The sequence below is a fragment of the Lissotriton vulgaris genome, chromosome 9, assembly GCF_964263255.1.
Source record: "Lissotriton vulgaris chromosome 9, aLisVul1.2, whole genome shotgun sequence".
Classification (NCBI taxonomy): Eukaryota; Metazoa; Chordata; class Amphibia; order Caudata; family Salamandridae; genus Lissotriton; species Lissotriton vulgaris.
Window position 1 is genome coordinate 274,616,895 of NC_141697.1, and position 18,439 is coordinate 274,635,333.

The following is an 18,439-nucleotide window of genomic DNA, read 5'->3' on the forward strand; positions in this document are numbered from 1 at the left end:
AGTTTGCCACAGCCACATGTGATACACACATTGAGTCATCAGCGCGTTGGAATAGACGCTGTAGGGAATTCAATGGCAGGTGAGGCTGGCAAATCAGCAGCTAAGACGGCAACAGTAGCTGCATTTACTTATTCTCACACAAGGGTAGATGAAGACAACATGGCGGTCGCCACTGCTTTGTACAACAGCACCTTTTACCTAAAAAATATCCAGCAAAATATTTCTACCACTTTCATGCCCCAAATATTCCTTTTGCTACCATTCCAGGGTTGGGTGATCATGTGATCCACAACCAAGACTGCAGGCTAGAATTAACCATGGCTGCCCATGAGGGTGTACAGCCACAATTTCACTATCACAAAAATGAAATCGGTGGCATGGTCTGTACAAGCAGACATAGCAGTATGTCCTTAGTTACAACATCTGCCAACAAATTAAAAGCTCTACCATTGTAAGCCCACCGCAGACATTCCTCCTAGTTTCAAACAAACCTCTCAATTGTGTGTATTTAGCCCATTGTGGCCCTCAAAATTTGGATGGTGTGTTAAAATTCATTCTACTTGCTGTAGATTCATGCTCCAGATTCAAATGGGTGTGGCCACAATGATTAGCTGATGCGGGCACTGTTATTAAAGATTTGCAAGTTTTCATCAGCACAAATGTGGTAGTTGCATTTTACACGCCCCCGGCCCTGCTTTTGCAACTAAGACTTACAGGGATATTATGGCAATCCTGGGTGTGGCTGTGCATTATCCCTCGCCCTATCGTCCTGAGGGAAATTCGATAGTGTAGAGGAAAAAACGTAACTTAAAGCAATCCTTAACAGCTAGAGTATTAGGTTCAGGTCGTAGTTGGCTCCCAACTGTATGGAGTTCAGAGAGCATTAAATAGACGGTCTTTGGTTGGACGGACTCCATATGAGGTCTTATTTGGCATCCAGATGTACGTTCCAGATCTTGACTGACATGGCGCAGTGGCAGCAGATACACCTTTTCACATAAATTAATGTTTCGCTGTCTTACAGGGATTACCAGACTTCCAGGACGTGATGGCCTAAATATCCTCTTCAAAAAGTCTGCAACTGAAGAAGTGAAGGAGCAACAAGCCTATCCTGGATGAATTCCTAAAGCTGGGGATCTAGTTTAAGAGAAGATTGCAGTAAAGAAGAAGTCTGACCTATCATACTGCGCATCGGTGCCAGTCCTCGCCATTTAAGGTAAAGAACAGTGATTTTGCCTCCGCTTGCTGGTTGTAAAGACAAAAGACTTGTCTCCATTGAACAAGTTAAATTGCATCATGTGGATAGTACAACACAGTAGGCCATGAGGACTCATATGTAGTTCCCTGAGCCCTTTCACTATCCTACAGGAACTTCCTCTACAAGTTTTAACCATCACCAATATTGTTTCCCCCCGGCTAGGGGGAGGAGAATGAACTATTGTTGATTCCTGTTACCGCTATAAATACAAACCATACACCAGATGTGAGTATACAACTTGCTTCTGTTACTTCAAATACAGTTGTTTATGATGAACCACCTTTGTAGGTGTCTACCAGTTCTCTTCAGCCTACTACAGCTCCTGTTTTACAACAGACTGCTTCTGGTTACTTTGTCGATGTTGATGACTTTTCTTCTGAATCTTCACTGCATGGTGTTCCTGATTTCCTCATTTGGCTAAAATGTGCTTATCTGATCCCTCCATGGCGCTACATTTACGCGAGCTAAAAAAAAACGTGTCTAAATCAGACAAACACGTTAAACTACCCAGCTAAAAAGCTCAATCTAATGTTCCAAAAGGAAGATAAAGGAAGAGCCCTGGAGATTATGGAAAGGGCATATTACAACATGAAAGTATCTAAACACGTCACAGACAAATTTACTTATATGAGGTTAAATCATGAGCCCACCATCGAAATGGATTGAATCAGTGCTAAAACAAAAGTATTTTTGAGTACACCATTTCCAAGACGCCCTAATTTATACATATTGTCCAACATCCACAAAGATCTTAAAGATCCCCCATTCAGGCCTATTGTATGCAGCTCTTTGTTTGAGCCCTTGGGTAAATATGTTGATCACGTTCTACAACTCATTGTGCAATTGTGGCGTTCAGATGGACAAGATACCACAGATTTTTTAATACGTTTGAAGGACTCACCAAAGGTAAATATGGAAATTGGATACTGTGCACCATAGATGCCACTTCCCTGTACACATCTATACCATTACAAGAAAGGATAGAAGAACTGGAATAGGCATTACTCAACCAGGCCCACTTGAGAATCAACAAAGTATTTCTGCTGGAAATACTACAGTTCTGCTTGCAACATACTTATTTTAAATGGCAAAATTATGAATTTTTGCAAATAAGTGGGACCTCTTTGGGGGGGCTACAATATATGCAAATATCTTTATGGTGAAATTTGAACACGAACATATCTTTTCCACTAAAGAATCTGTTATTGCAGATATATTACTGACATTATTTTATTTGAAGGTACACAGAAGACACTCTCATCAAGAATATGGCCGAATTGAACACTAAAAACTACAGTATTAAGTTTACTCATACCATCAGCAAAACTAATCTTGCATTATTGGACATATGGATTGAAAAACGTGACGCAGAATTAAATACCAGAGTATACAGGAAAGCAAAAGATAGAAACAATGCTTTACATTTCCAAAGTTTTCCTCCTTCACAATTATTGGAAAATATGCCTTATTCACAGATGATGAGAGTCAAAAGGATTTCTTCCAACACAACACTGGGTGATTCAGCATAGCCAAGATTAGACAGAGATATTTTATTTACCCTGAGGATACTCCATGCAGACTGTGCTAAGTTTTAAAGAGCGTCAAGAACTATTAATCAAACAATTTAAAGCACCAAATGGCGTTTGTCTCCAAATTATCCAGAAAATCTAAATGCATTAAAAAAAGCAATTTTAAAGCGTTGGGAACCACTACAAACTCAGCCAGAATTATTCATTCTATCATGGACCTGTGTTTGCATATACGTTAACCCTGAGGGCATGAGCAGATGTCATAATTGTGTGCAATGCAACAATGTCATAGTAGGGAATAACAACACACATTCAAGAACGGGTGAAACTGTGACCCTGAAATATTCAGCTGATTGTAACACAATGAACGTCATTGCACCACACATCCGAGAACGGGTGAGTGAAACTGTAAGCCTGAAATATTCAGCTGATTGTAATATAATGAACGTCATTTACTGCCCTTGTGGCTTGTTTTATATTAGTAAAACGGAAAGAAAAGTGAAGATCAGGATAACTGAACTCAAGAGCATGATTCACAAAAAGAACACAAACTCTAGTTTAGAGGCACATTGGCTGGAACAATGTAATAACATGGCTCAATTATGGTTCCTGATTTTAGAGACGGTAATGCCCAGAGCAGGTACAGACCTCAATAAGATTACTTGAAAAAGAGAAACATTTTGGATCAAGAAATTCAATACCATAATTCTTTTGGGTCTCAATGATAAACTGAGACCCAAAGGTTATAGGTTTTGAAGTCTGGATACTCTACACACACATTAGGCTACATCTAAGTCACACACACTTGAATAACATCACATTGTATTCTATTACATTTGAGAGCTGATTATATTGTGCATATGTATAGAAAAGCACAGTATTGTAACCTTCAATGCATCACATGTAATGTTGGTAGTCTTTTTGCTACGCTGTTAACTATTTTCAGCAAATATGATACTCACCATGGTTATGAATGGTAATCTGATTTAAACAACCCTGCATAGGGTATATTGTTAGCACTAAAGAAGCACCCTTACGGGGTCCATCAGTATTCCTTGTGATGGCATTAGCGAAAGATTTTTTGCATTTGATTAGGTTGATGAGTTTGACCTACTTTATGATTAAGGTTATCAATCGATTTCTTAATTCAAATATTACTGCTTTGTGATAACATTTTTAATAGAGGGTCGACATAGGTATTAAGGCTAGTACGTCTGCTGTGTGTCGTTCCATCTAATACAAAGAGAGAGGAGTTTTAGTTTGATTACGAGATTGGAATGACTTAGTTTTGTGATATCATTAAAGATGGCCACCATAACAGATTAAAGTTAGCAGATTTGTTGGTAGTCCATCGTTCTTTTTGATATGCGGAAAAGACAGTCTGCACAATGCATCTATTTAGTTTGGAAATGGAAGTGTATCTCTAGTCAACTAAATATGCTGGTCTAAATGGGCATGAAGTCACAGAGCAGGCTGACAGGTAACGCCGTGATTGTGGAAGAGGAGTTGTGTTGGTACAGTTTAAATTTTGTGCTTTGGTAGTTAACAATATTTTGGTTCTCCCTAACAGTAGTGCTTTGATGCAGCTGGATATGAACCATTGCTATTCATAAAGACGCTTATTCAGGATTAGGTATACATGATTACCCTTGATGTATGTAAATAGCGTGCTCAACATACGATACATGGTTTGAATCGGTCAGACATTTTTAAATTCTGATTACAATTACATCATGATGTTATTTCAGGAGACATTCCTTTGTTCCATATTTTGTGTAAGTACATCGTAGCATTATGTTGCACCTTGGGGATATGCAAGGTGTGGTCATAAGGCAGCTATGATGGCGATTTCAACTGGTTGGGTGTGATGGTGGTTCTTATTTTATCAATACTGTTTTAGTCTAGTTTGGCATGTGACACATAAACAGGTTTGTGGTAATCGAAATGCTGGATTGGGCGTGAGCACAGTACCGGGGTTGAAGCATGGTGAATTCTCAAGTGGATTGGAGGATTGTGTCAAGTTTTGGTCCGATTCCGGAACATAAAGTCTTTAAAAAAACATATGAATTATGTTTATTTGTTTTCTATACAGAGGCTCCTCAAGAAGGGACCATGGGTCCCGAAATGCATAGGGAAAGGGCAACATAAACATCAATGTGAAACTCACAGATAAAGCAGAATTAATAATAATTGGTGACGCAATATTGTTATGTGATTGTCATCCAAACATTGATGCTATAAATGTTAATACGATTTTGTGAAATTGATTTATATCATGTAAACATGAACACAAATAATACATTCTGTTTTGAGAATACTATTGTGTAAGAGTTGAATTAATTTTATTTGGGTAACATGGTAATATGCTACATTTTATACACACTCAGCAGTGCACATAGGTTGTTCAGGTAACCTGGCTTAAAGCATTTTTGTCTTTAATGTTGGGTGTTTGGGAGATTTATAGCGCTCATATAGGAATACACTTGTTTGTATATTCAAACGTAATTCCCTTGGGTGCTTGCAATTCAGATGGGAGAAGAGAACACCCTACTTCGCTCTAAACAATCCTAGGATTGAACAGTATTTCCAATAACGTTTGCAGCACACCACTTATCACATTCTATATCTAACAAACGTTTTTACAAATAAAACATAACACAATCCATTGGGCTCTTGATGATTTATTCTTTCTTTTTAACTGTTTTCAACTCCAATCTCTTAGGTCATGTTATGACAGTTGTGTGCTGCAAACGTTATTTAACCGCATGCGCGCTAGCGGGTTTTCCCGCTGCGCGCTGAAATGTGAAAATCGCGGGTAACGTGACAAAGCCAGCTCGTCATGCGCGCAACTCAGGTAACGCCCATGACGAGCTGGCTTTGTCACCAGCATCGAAGGGGTTAAAACATTTGTGTGACTACATTGTTGGGAGACAGGAAGATCCTTATCCCTGCGTAGCACGCAATAATTTGATTAAACACACGGAAGCGGTGGTAAAGTAGAAGAATATGGTGTGCGCCTCCCACGTTATTTCTTCAGCCACATTTGGATTGTCCTTTAATTTCTTTTCTTGAGTCTTTGGATTCGATTTGCGACAGTTTTTTTATTGATCAGAGATCAATATTATCTCCCAGAACCCTTTGCTGTGGAACTAGTAGTTGAAGCGCTAAAACCTCACTTGTCTTCACACAAAGTACGAAGACACCCGTACATGATAAAATTGTTTGGGATATGGTCCAATATGATAATTTTGGTCTTACAGAGACAATGGGTGACGTGATTACCCCTGGATTTATATCTAATCATTGGGATGTAAAAACAGTTAACTCAGTGCTCTTGGAGCTTGAATATTATACTGTATTTAAAAGTGAGGATTTGTACCTAAACTCTGCTAATATGGAGAGCTGTTTTGTTATCATCACTATGCACATCATTATTTACACAGCGCTAGTGTTCCACATACAGTTTTCAATTTTACACAATGGGAACATTGCCTGACTCCCCTAGTGGATAGCTCCAATACATACAAGGAATATTTTACATATGTTTCTGGGCATACTCCGTCAGATCCTGTTTCCTTTTATTTTAAACGTACCCCTTCACAGGCAAACAAAATATGTTTATCGAAACAAAATTCATTAATTCGGGTTCACTCATTTGCTAGCTGGCTCTAAAAGGCTATGATTATTGGAGAGATACTATTGATTTAAAATCAGTCTGGGGAACAAAATACTGGTAAGTGCAGGGAACAGACACTTTGTTTAGAGCCTGCTTGATTTCAAAATAAATGATTTTCCTAAATAAAACAGTGCAGCAGACCACTTGTTTGGGTCTAGCTAAAATCAAAGAAATTAACCAGAATAGTATTTCTTCAATTGCCCGCTTTGATAATCGGCAACATTTATTAATATAGCCTTATAGCCCGCCGTAGAGGGCTATACCGGCTATTAAAGGCCCTCTCCAGCGTTAAAGGCCCCGAGCCGAAGGCGAGGGCCTTTAACAAGGGAGAGGGACTTTAATAGCGGTATAGCCCATCTACGAAGGGCTATAAGGCTATTAGAACATTCTGTCACTAGAGAATGTTCTAACAAAAAAACAAAGCCTTTTGGGAGCGTGAGGGGATTGGAATCCCCTCAGGTTCCCTGAAGCCTTTGTTGAGAGCCAGAGCTGTGAACAAAAAGAAACATTGGAATGTTGGAGCTCCAGGCTTATACCAGCCATTATAAGCCCAGAGCACTCCATTGTTTTCAATGGAGCTCCCAACATTCCAATGTTCTAATTATACTGAGGAACAGATTAATAGTATGGTGCAAAATGGTACATACAATTCAACACTTTCAGGTCCTCCCGGGTGGTTATTGGGGCCAGTGGACAGAAATGGTTGTTATGCACTTTTGGTTTTTAACACTACCCAGGGTTTTCAACCGAGCAGACATGACCCTTGTTTCATCCAGTTCCAATACTCAGGAGCAGTTACCATCTATTCCTTGGGAAATTTGGAGTACATGGATTTGCAAGATTTCTTGTTGGGTCCTAAGTTCCCGCGTTCTAAAAGATTTATTTATGCTACCTATAATGAAATATGAAAAAAGTTGCAAATGGAAGCTTCTGTGCCTTTAAGGCAAATTGATCAAGAAAATGTGGAAAAAGCACTGGCTGTTGTTGATAATAGCATGAATACATTGACAACTCGTATTTACAATTTGAATACCACTGTATCATTTGCAATTGATATTATACAAAATTACATGTCTTATTTATTCCATGGGCAGAGTCAGCTAAGGTCAATTATTCAGTTTGAGTCGGACACTACAGGTCTTAAATTCAAGCTGCGTGCCCTGGAAATACCTGAACACAATACAATTATTTTTGCCTTTGTATTTAACATGTAGGCACCAATTAATAGCTAATAAAGACGCCACTTACACAATGTTAAATATTGAAAAATTAGAAAAGTTGCTCTTCACAGTAGCCGGGACACCATCTGCCATTATTATATCGGGTGATCTCATTACCAATATCAACGTTTCAATTCACATTTTGCATGAAACATTTTTCAGTTCGCAGATATGGGTGTTTAGGAGAGAGTTTTATCCACCAAGTGTGGTCATTGCCTTTTGATTACAAGTATGTCAGTGGGGAACAAGAGGGATTGGTTAGTGGAAAAGTATGTGAATCGGCACTCAGCCACTCACTGATTTGCAAACAAGTGACACTTCACGGGGCATGTAACGCTTTGATGGCCAAATTGGCATGTTACTAGAAGGGATTACCAGCTTCTTCAATTAGTCCATGCTTTGGAATGGAAGTTATTAGATGATGAACGATCTAAGTTGTTGTGGGGTGAGAGCAGGTGCCCCATATGTGGTTTCAGTCTCTCAGATAGTCACATGTTGCAACTTTGTGCAGTTTCCTCCAACGCACCTGGTTTTAGGAGTTAGCTTATGATCTTCTATTCCGACCTTGAAAGATTTATTTTGACAAACTGAACAGATTAAAAGCCTTATTGTTTCAAAAGTATGTGGCACTTACATCTGCCATTGAATTCTTTGAACTACAAGTAGCAAGTATGTCCTCCGAAATTCAAACGCTATTGTGCACAACACTACCTCAACATCTTGGTGAACTTATGCAATGCATATTTAATGCTTCTAACTACGCTGGTGTGGTGCATTTCTTTAAAGCGTGTGGGTCTGGCTTTGTCAGCACGATTCAGACCATTTGTGGAGTGATTCCGTCCTTCAAACATTCTATATTTTCTAGTGTTTTTGGAGGCATACCACTGGTGTTATTCCTGATCTGTAGTATTTTGGTCCTATTTTTGTTGCTCAACAATGGAAGTTCCACCTCAAGGCAAAATGATGGTGATGGATCTGCCTTACATCCAACTGTGACATGAACTCGCAATAAAGTGTTTTGGAGAGTCTTTGCTTCAGGAATTGAACTATAAGTAGTTCCTTCCCTTTCGACTAGTGTGGTTTACCAGCATGCAGCCTGTATTCCACTGGCTGTAGTAACCTTTCGAGTGTACACTTAACATCTACTTTGCAATGCAATAGGTAAAAACTATGGAGATGGATCTGTTAATGCACGAATGAGGACCCATTTTCAGAGTTGTCCCTTGAATAAGTCACTGCTTCAGGATGCTCTCTATAAACCATTCTCTTTGGATATTGATGCTTTGGCTCCTGATTTCCTGTATACCGGCTCTTCTAATGTGGGTGCACAGCAGGGTGAAATGCCTAGGGTAGTGGTGTAGACCACGTGTGTTCTTTGTAACTAATCAATGCGGCTATTGTGAACATATTGTATGCGGAAGAAGAATCCTGCTTGGAATTCCTTGACACTGGATACTTGGATGACATCTTGGAAGCTTATTTTGATTTATAATTCGGCCTTTGTTTTTACAAATTGTTTTAACTGTTTTTTTTCCAATTTGGCTTATTTTTGATTGGTTTGCTTAGGCTGTGAAAATGTTTAGTATTAATTTTATGCTTAGTTTTAGACTAGTTTATGTAGAAGCTCAGTCTTTTCACGGCCAAGGGCAGTGAGGCCCTCTTGGACCCACTTTGGTTCTCCGTTTTATATTTTATACGTGTTAGCAGACTTTTTTTAGATAGATTATTATTTGCTTGCATGATATTCTTCTGCGAAGACGCAGTGTACATGCTGCTTGTTTTTAGAAAGCCTTTCCTGATACATAATCTGTACTCTTCGTTTAAGGCTAGGAACAGTAAGAGATATCCTTGTGTTTCCATTGCTCACTCGAAGACAGCTTCTGACATCTACACACATCATTGCATCAGAGCTATTTTTCTGACACATTGGCTTTATTATATAAACAATGCCCTGCCCCTTTACTTTAGGTTCAGAAACAGGTTTATTTAGACATGTGTCCTTAAACCATTCTAAAAAACACACTTAACAATTAAAACCTTTAACCCCTTCCATGCGGCCGCGATTCCCCTGGTGTGCTGTAAACAACACCAACAGGGGCGGGCCGTGACGAACCCCAGCCGTCATCAGCACACGAGCACCGTAGTGCATGACGGCTGGGGTTCGTCATCAGCATGGAAGGGGTTAAAGGAACCTCACTCATAGCTGCCCCGCCCCCCAATAGTGTGGCTCACTGGTTAGAGGCGGCAGACCCGAGAGCAGAGGACGGCCCGGGACCAGGGTTCGATTCCCGGCGCGGCAGGTTTCTGGACCAGGGTCAGCGGACTCGATAATTCTCTCGCCTCGGTGCCCACTCTGATCAGCGATCACACTCGGCAACTCTGGGCATTAGCTTGCCTCATCTTCACTAACGGCCCCACCAGACCGCCGGGGATGCCTGGTCTCACCCTGGAGATACACATTAAGGGACCATGTCTCAGGGAAGCCAGGAAGGGTTTTGCAGCGGTCGAAGCGCCTTGGGACCCTACGGGTAAGTAGTGCGCTATATAAATGCCTATACATTTACATTTACATTTACATTTACACTTCATCTTTAAGATTCTGTTTGACAGATCGTAAAAACCGAGCAATCCCAACTGCCACATCTAAATGTCGCATCTCAGACAATAACACCACCGCTTTGTTCCTATGGAGAACATCATATTTAAAAAACAGAGGTAAGAGGATAAACCCCAGCCATGACGGTACTGTAATGTCTGCTGCGTTCGACATGCAACCCTCCTAAAGCTGATCTTCCATCTTGCTCCTGTAGAGAGGGATTGCCAATCCAGTCTAGACCAAGTCATTCAGGTATGGGGTCTCAGGATAACCTAAGAGATCAGGCGGAGGGTACACCCACTATGCTCTCAGAGTAGGGGTAGTGCTATGTAAGAATATATGTAGACTGCTGCCATGGTTGGATTATTCATTCTTTACACCATGTTCATAATGCTGCTTACATTGCTTTGTTTCATGTGCCTAATATTTGCAGCTCATTTTCTCTATGCAAGAGTAAGATTGTTCCATTAAATGTATTGAAAACTTCCCTTGTATCTTTCTTATGTCTACAAAGAACATGCATGGAATGGCTTCCAGCCAACAAGATAATGGATAACCAAGTGTCTCCCATCATAGTTCACAATAGGTTGCCCCATGGCCCCAACAGTCCTGAAGGTCAGCCAAAGAATCTTCCAACGTATCCAACCACTGTTGCTCTAGGTGTTCCTGGGAAGGCCTAACTTATCTCCTTGAATGTGGCGCGCATGGAATCTAAAATAGTACGTCCGGACTGGTGTGAGTTTATCAAAGAGTATGATGTGTGCCTCTTTAAAGAGACCTAGTCCCTCCAACCCCAGTTCCATGTTGGCTATGCTAACTATACCAAGGTCGCCACCAGGGCAGGCAAGGGCCGGCCTTCTGGAGGTCTTACGATTTGGGTTAAGATTACAGTGAGGGGAACGATAACAGACATCATGGTTGACTCCCCTGATTGTGTATATGCTTTAAGGCTCCACAGGGTCTACCTAATACACAATGTGTACTGTAGACCGGATGGAAGAGAATGAGAAACAATGGTTCTTGACCAACTGACTGCACATATATCACTTCAGTCACCAGATGCAAGAATAATTGTGGGGGGCAACTTTAATTGTCATTTCGAGCCTTTGGGTCTCGATAGCTGTCTCTGTCAGTGGAAGAGAATGATTTATGGTCAGTCCCAGCCAAATATCTCCCCTGGGAAAATGGTCTCCGACTGCAATAAAGATCAAAGTCCTTACCTTAAATCAGGGGTTGAGAGCCTGTAATGGCAGAACCAGCTCAGATTGACTAAGGGCGTACACAATTATCGCCCAAACTCAACCTTCTTGATTGATTACATTCTTTGGGACCTTCAACTATGGCCACACCTCGAAGACATGAAAGTCCTGCCTCGACAGGATAGTGACCCCAATGCTCTATTCCTTACGCTGACTTTAAACGTAGTTTAACAGGCTGAACACTGTAAAGAACTACTGGACAGGAGATTGTGGATCACTACAGATATGTGCAGAATTAAATGGTGTAGCTTGGAGACCTCGCAAGAGGCTTAAGTCAGATCTTCTGTATTCTGGCTGAGGGATAGAGGGTCTGATGCCACTTTTTATGAAGGGTTGGGAAGAGTCACTGGATTCCATTTCTAAGAGATCCACATTTGGATGTGCAGGAAGCTAAGCAGCCTATTTTCGTTGAAACCAAGCATATTGTTGAGAGGAAGCAACCTCCGACCAGGTACAACAAAACCTGCAGAGACTCCAAACCCAAACTGGTCGAGGCAATAAAGGCGCAACACTGGTCCTTGATCCAGGAGGCCAGGCAGATCCATAAAAAGGCCTTTGTTGATGCTAAAAAAGACTGGGAAAGGGACAGATGGGAGAGCTTGATACATCACCATCGGTTCTGGAACATTGTCTCTAGTAGCACTAGGGAAGGGTCCGGTCCCACGGATGTTAACATTTCAGCAAGTGACTGGGTAGCCCATTATTTAAGCCTCTATGTGAAAAAGAGAGAACCGTCCCCCCTGTTAGTGATTCCGTAGGGTTGGGGATCAGGAGCCGATTAGCACAGGTTATAGGAGAGAAGGCTGACATCTTTGAAGCAGCGGTCCGCGGTGTGCCCGTAATGACCAGGGAGTAACAGAGCAGGAAATATGTCTTGCCATACAGAGCATAGAACCCAATAAAGCCCCAGGTCTAGATAATATTCCCAGGGACGTATTTCAGAGAGAGGCCTACATCTGGGGTGCTTACTTCTCTCCATTATTTAAAGCTTTTCTAAAGGGGCCCCTTTGCCCCCCACATGGGCTGGGGCCGAAATCATACCCATTCATAAGAAAGGGCCTTGCAATGAACCATCAATTTATAGACCCATAAGTCTTATAGATAGCTCGCAAAAGCTGTTTTGTAGGCTTATACTTGGCAGACTGCAGGAGTGGATAGTTAGGAATGACATTCTGTCCCCCCTACAGGCGAGCTTTAGAGAGGACACAAGCACAATACACCAGGTGTTCCGGCTCCTGAAGGTGTACTGGAAGGTGGTCACCCTGGGGTGTTGAAGTCTGTATGTCGTGTTTGTTGGCCTTTGCTCTGCTTTTGATTTGGTCCCCAAATCCCCCCAGTGGCGGGTACTGAGAGATCCCCTTGCAGGCAGGTGTAGTAATGGACTGCACTCGCCTGCAAGGGGATGTCTGGGGGTCCATAGGAAACCCTCCAGAGGGCTGCTATTAAGGGGCGCATTCACAGTGCACTAGTTTTCATGTGGCGCACTGTCAGTGCGCCTCCGACAGCTTCTTTGGCTCTGCGCCTAATAATAATACACGCTGCACCAGCGTCTGCAGCCCTTTCTGTAATACCAAAGTGCCCAGTGGGCGCGCAAAGCAAACGCACATGCCGGTTGCGCCCCAGGGCACTTTCCATAATATAGCCCTCGATGTTTTCCAATACATACTGAGCCTATTACAGCATTACCCCACGGTGGCATAAATGTTTCTGTTACTGTTGATAAAACAATAAAACCTCCAAAATTCATGAGGATTCAGTGGTGACAGTGCTTATCGCATTTTGTGATGCAGGAAATGGGTAGGTCTACCGTACTATCAAGGCTTATCAGGATATCACAGAAACCTGCAAGGCAATGCCAATTATAGCATTGCTCCAGGAGGTGTTGGATACATCTGGCAGGAAATTGAGAAGTGTAGACATTTACAGTGATTCTGATTGTTACATGAAACATTTATGCGATGATCTATCAAAGGCAATGGAGAAGTGTGGCTCAAAAGTTAGAGCGGCAGACCCTGATGCAGAGGTCTGGCCCGGGACCAGGGTTCAATTCCCGCCTTGGCGGGTCTTGGGCTCAATTTCCTCGGACCTGATAATTCTCGCCTTGGTGCCTATTCTAATCATGGGTCCCACTCTGCAACTCTGGGCAATAGCTTGCTTAATCTCTACAACGGCCCCAACAGCGCTGGGATGCCTGGCTTCACCTTGGTGTTGCCCAGGAGTGGACATTTCACAGGGAAACACCAGGAAGTGTTCCACAGCGGTATGAGTACAGCGCCAGGACACCCCAGCTGGGGTAGCAGTGTGCTATACAAGTACAAATTTATTTCATTTCATTTGCTACATGTTTTAAAAACAGCTTTAAAATATTCAGAACTGATTATGAAGACAGATGACTTGGTTTCACAATGAAGGTAGGCACATGAGCTAAAAAATGATTTAGGTAGGCACATGAGCTAAAAAAATATTTCTCATGTTGCAAATTGTATTGCCTTAGAAAGAAAGTGATCCCAACTTTCTCCCTCAACCAGTGGTCCTTGATGCAAGAGGTAGTGAACAATGTACTGTCCATAACATAATGTGTTATTTGCAAAGCGCACATTCACCACAAAGGGTTATCATGGCGTTGACAGACCAGATGTTTATTGAACTCATCCAGAAAGTAGATGCCACTGGCCGGAAATGTGAGGACTACAGGACACATAGCAATAGGGGGGCAGAGGGGGGGCAGTCTACTGTACAGTAAGATAACTACAGGAAAACATGTCTGCAGTAGTTGAGATCATAAAAAAAGTCAGAATTCCAAAACATGAACACCTTCCAAGTGCACAATTTAAATTGTATCGAAGTCAAGCTTCTGCCTTAGAGGAAGCGGGGGAACACTTTTGCAACTGCTCACTGAAGGACATAAATGAAGCAGAAACCCATGAGAAATGTGTCATGATACATCCTCAATCACATTTGAAGTGAACAAAGCATCTCTTAAAGAACTTTTTCCACAGTTTAGAAAGATACCAATATGTTTCTGTACCTAGTTTAATGCATATATTTCAGAGACAGTGTCACAAAATAGCCAGCTCCAGCTACACCATTGTTGGTGGAGAAAGTGGCAATAGGGGCCCAAACTGCAAGCTTGTAGTTTGAAAATTCCTGCAAAAGGTGGGATTCAGTGCCAGCGTTAGTTCTTTTTCTCAGATCAATGTTTTCATGGGGAAGAAAAGGTGTAGACTAAACCAAGAGCAACTGGTGATGAGTCCCATTGATGAGAATGCTACAGAATATGGGATTTTTTTAGAAATAGGCTACATGTGAAAAACTATGCTCTTTGTATGAGAGGGTTATTGTGGAAGTCACCAAATATTATCTGTTAATTGAGTATGTGGGGGCGGGGGGGGGTAACGTTAGTACAACTATGAGTCTGATCATCTGATCAATCAAATTTACAATAAAGCAATTCCACCACAGAAACACACACACTCAGGCATGAGCACACAGGACTCTGTACCTTCAGCTGATTTTTTTCAGTTGTTTGAACCTATACATTGATTTGTTTATCTTTGGCTCGCAGAAGCCTAGGCAAGCTCTAGAGGTTTAAAAACTGCCTCTGAGATTTCCCAGACATTAAGTTGTTACTAGAATAACTTTTGTAGGCAAATAAACTGAATAATTATGAGGAATATCCCACTTAAAAGTAATATATCACAACTGTAGAATAATTTAAATCATGAGAAGAAAATGTGTTTGACTTATGGATTCATACAGTCATATCACATGACTATTGTAACAATAAATCCAATTTACTTTTATTCTTATAATGTCCCAGATCAAAATCTGTTTATAAATTCATATCCAATATCCAAAAGTGATCATAACATGATGTTTTATCAAAGAGAGGAAAACAGATCTTGCGTGGTTTAAAGTCCAAACTCCTGAAATGATTTCAACAGATCTCCAATTCTGACAACATATAAAGTCACAGCCAAAATGTGGTTTGCATGTATAATCCTGCTTTTTCAAGGCTAATTTATCATAGCCTATTTTGCTTCTGTGTTCATTAATTAATTAATTAATTAATTAATTAATTAATTAATTAATTAATTGCAGGTTTATATAGCGCTAGGATCGACTCCCGGAGGAGTATCTCCGCGCTTCGACCGCTGCGAAACCCTTCCTGGCTTCCCTGAGAGATGGTCCCTTAATGGGTATCTCCAGGGTGAGACCAGGCATCCCCGGCGGTCTGGTGGGGCCGTTAGTGAAGATGAGGCAAGCTAATGCCCAGAGTTGCCGAGTGTGATCGCTGATCAGAGTGGGCACCGAGGCGAGAGAATTATCGAGTCCGCTGACCCTGGTCCAGAAACCTGCCGCGCCGGGAATCGAACCCTGGTCCCGGGCCGTCCTCTGCTCTCGGGTCTGCCGCCTCTAACCAGTGAGCCACACTACTTCCCTTCATCAGATTCAATACAAGTTATGAAATGCAAAAGGAAATCTCCAAATATATACGAGCTAGTAGTGAGCTCTTGTAATTTGCATAATCTATGAGAATAATTTTGCACACAAAATAATTCACTCAATGGTAAAGATGCAAGATACTCCAAATGTTCATTTGGGGGAAATCAAGTGATTCTTATTTATGTTGCTCGTGTTATGGCTCTCACATTTACCAACAATTTTTTTAAAAAAAAGAGGTAAACAGTTGAGTCAATGTATGGTAAAATATTTAGGGTATTCCTTTTCAATATATATTTCTTGACAAGCAAATCAATGATCTTTTACTTAAATAGGTTGACCCTAAATTAATCAAGAAGATTCCATTAAAATCTTTTTAATCTTTTTATATTGTTTGGCAGGGTCTGTTGCAAAGATTTCAGGATCAGAGATGACACAGGGCTTTGGTACAGTCATCATTGCCCAGATCTGTTTATGACACCTTCCAGTCAGGATTCAGGAAAGAATGCTGCACATAAACTCCTATGCTAAATAACGTGGATGATATTTGTAGATCCTTGGATGAAGGTGGCACTTGCCTTCTAATCCTACTTGACTTATCCGCAGCTTTTGATACTGTTAACCACCTTGCATTAATTGAGACCCTCAAGAACGGTAGTGGTATCAATGGCACAGTCCTTAACTGGTTCACTTCATACTTGCAACATCGCTCGCAACAAATAAAAATCAAAAACTGTCTCTCGAAACCAACACCAATTCCCCATGGTGTCCCCCAAGGCTCAATTCTCTCCCCTTCCCTGTTCAACTCTTCATGGAACCCCTTACTCTTATCCTGAACCAAGCAGGTGTAAAATACCATCAGTATGCCGATGACACCCAATTCTACTACAACATTAATTCACTGTGTGACGTCATTCATCTGAACGATACACTAATCAAGATACAATCTTGGTTTAACACCAACCACTTAAAGTTGAACCTCAATAAAACGGAAATAATACTTTTCTCCCCGAAAAACAACCCTCTTCCAATGGAAGATTGGCTCACTGACCTGGACGCCCTCAACTGCTCTCTTACATTATCCAACTCCGTAAAGTCCCTGGGCATCACTCTAGACAAAAATTTGGCAATGAAAGACCATATCAACAACTCAGCCAAAGGAGCGCTGTACACTCTTAAAAATATCAAGAAAATGAAAACGTTTATTCCGCCCGATGATTTTAAGACGGTAGTGCAGGCTCTTGCCCTCTCAAAACTGGATTGTGGCAACGCCATCCACACAGGAACTCCAGCTTGCACCCCTTACAACCGTTCTCAAAATGGCTGCGCAGCTACCAACAGGCGTTAAACTATTTGAGCACATTACACCGGCTTCAAAGAACCTCAACTGGCTTCCCATCCAAGGGAGAAGCATCTTCAAGACTGCTTGCATCACCTACAAAGCCCTGCATACCCCCAACCCAAATTACCTTGATTCCAAACTCTCCAAAGCAGGAAGAGCCAGGGTGCTGAGAAGCTCCAACTCACTTCTTCTCATCCCTCCCAAACGGAAAAAGAAATCCTCACAGACTCGCTCTTTCTCTGGTAATGCTTTTTGGGTCTTGAATACACTCCCCAGTGACCTCCGCTGTAACCCATCCTTTCCATGCTTCAAACGGGACCTTAAACTCCTCCGCACAAATACTTTAATACTCATACTAACGAATCTTTTTTCCCAGTTAAGTCACACAATCCTTCCAGACCTTATAGGCAGGCGTATGATTCTGATGTTTAGCAGCGTCCTCTTTGTCCTTCACCTTAATCCTGTTTTTAATGTCTTGTAACGTTCTTGACTGCATAATCTATTCCCTTAGCATGTTATTTTGATAATTACCTTTATGTTGTTGACTGTCTATTTTTTTTTGTTTCTTCTATGTAACGACCCTGAACTATATGTAAAGCGCTCTGATGCCTTTGGGTCTAGCTAGCGCTATATAAAACCTATAAATAAACAAAAAAGTAAATAAATAAATGAATTAATGAATGAAAGGTATCAGGCTTGGAAGCCTTACTCTTGGACTCTAAAAAGCATGTGCTATGTCAATTGCAAGGGCCTGCATAGTGTATGCTGGTGCTTGCGAGGGGCTAGGTTGGGACATGTCTTAAAATAAATCTGGTATAATCCTGACACAATTGAACTCCTACCCATGTGCGCTTTATTTCACTCTATTTCTGCATCTACTTTCCAGTGAAAATGCTGTGGGCGCAATAAAGCACTCTATGTGCAGTCGCTGGCTCTCTGTGCATCGTTAACCTTTCTGTGCTCTTGCTGAACATGTGCATTTACTCGGTGGGCATAGACATTCAGTGTGCACACTATTTATGCACTATTCTTTTGTGTGCGATCTTTTCTTTCTCTGTGTTTTTCCTGAATTTTCTGGACAGTCTCTCTCATCTGAACGCCCTCTTTGAGTATGGT

The 18,439-nt window shown here is 41.4% G+C and overlaps 1 protein-coding gene across 2 annotated transcripts in view; it reads right to left on the reverse strand.

Annotated features, from left to right (window-relative positions):
• Positions 1 to 18,439, reverse strand: part of VIPAS39 (VPS33B interacting protein, apical-basolateral polarity regulator, spe-39 homolog) — a 309,783-nt gene that overhangs the window by 151,394 nt on the left and 139,950 nt on the right. The gene's annotated exons all lie outside the window — the stretch shown is intronic.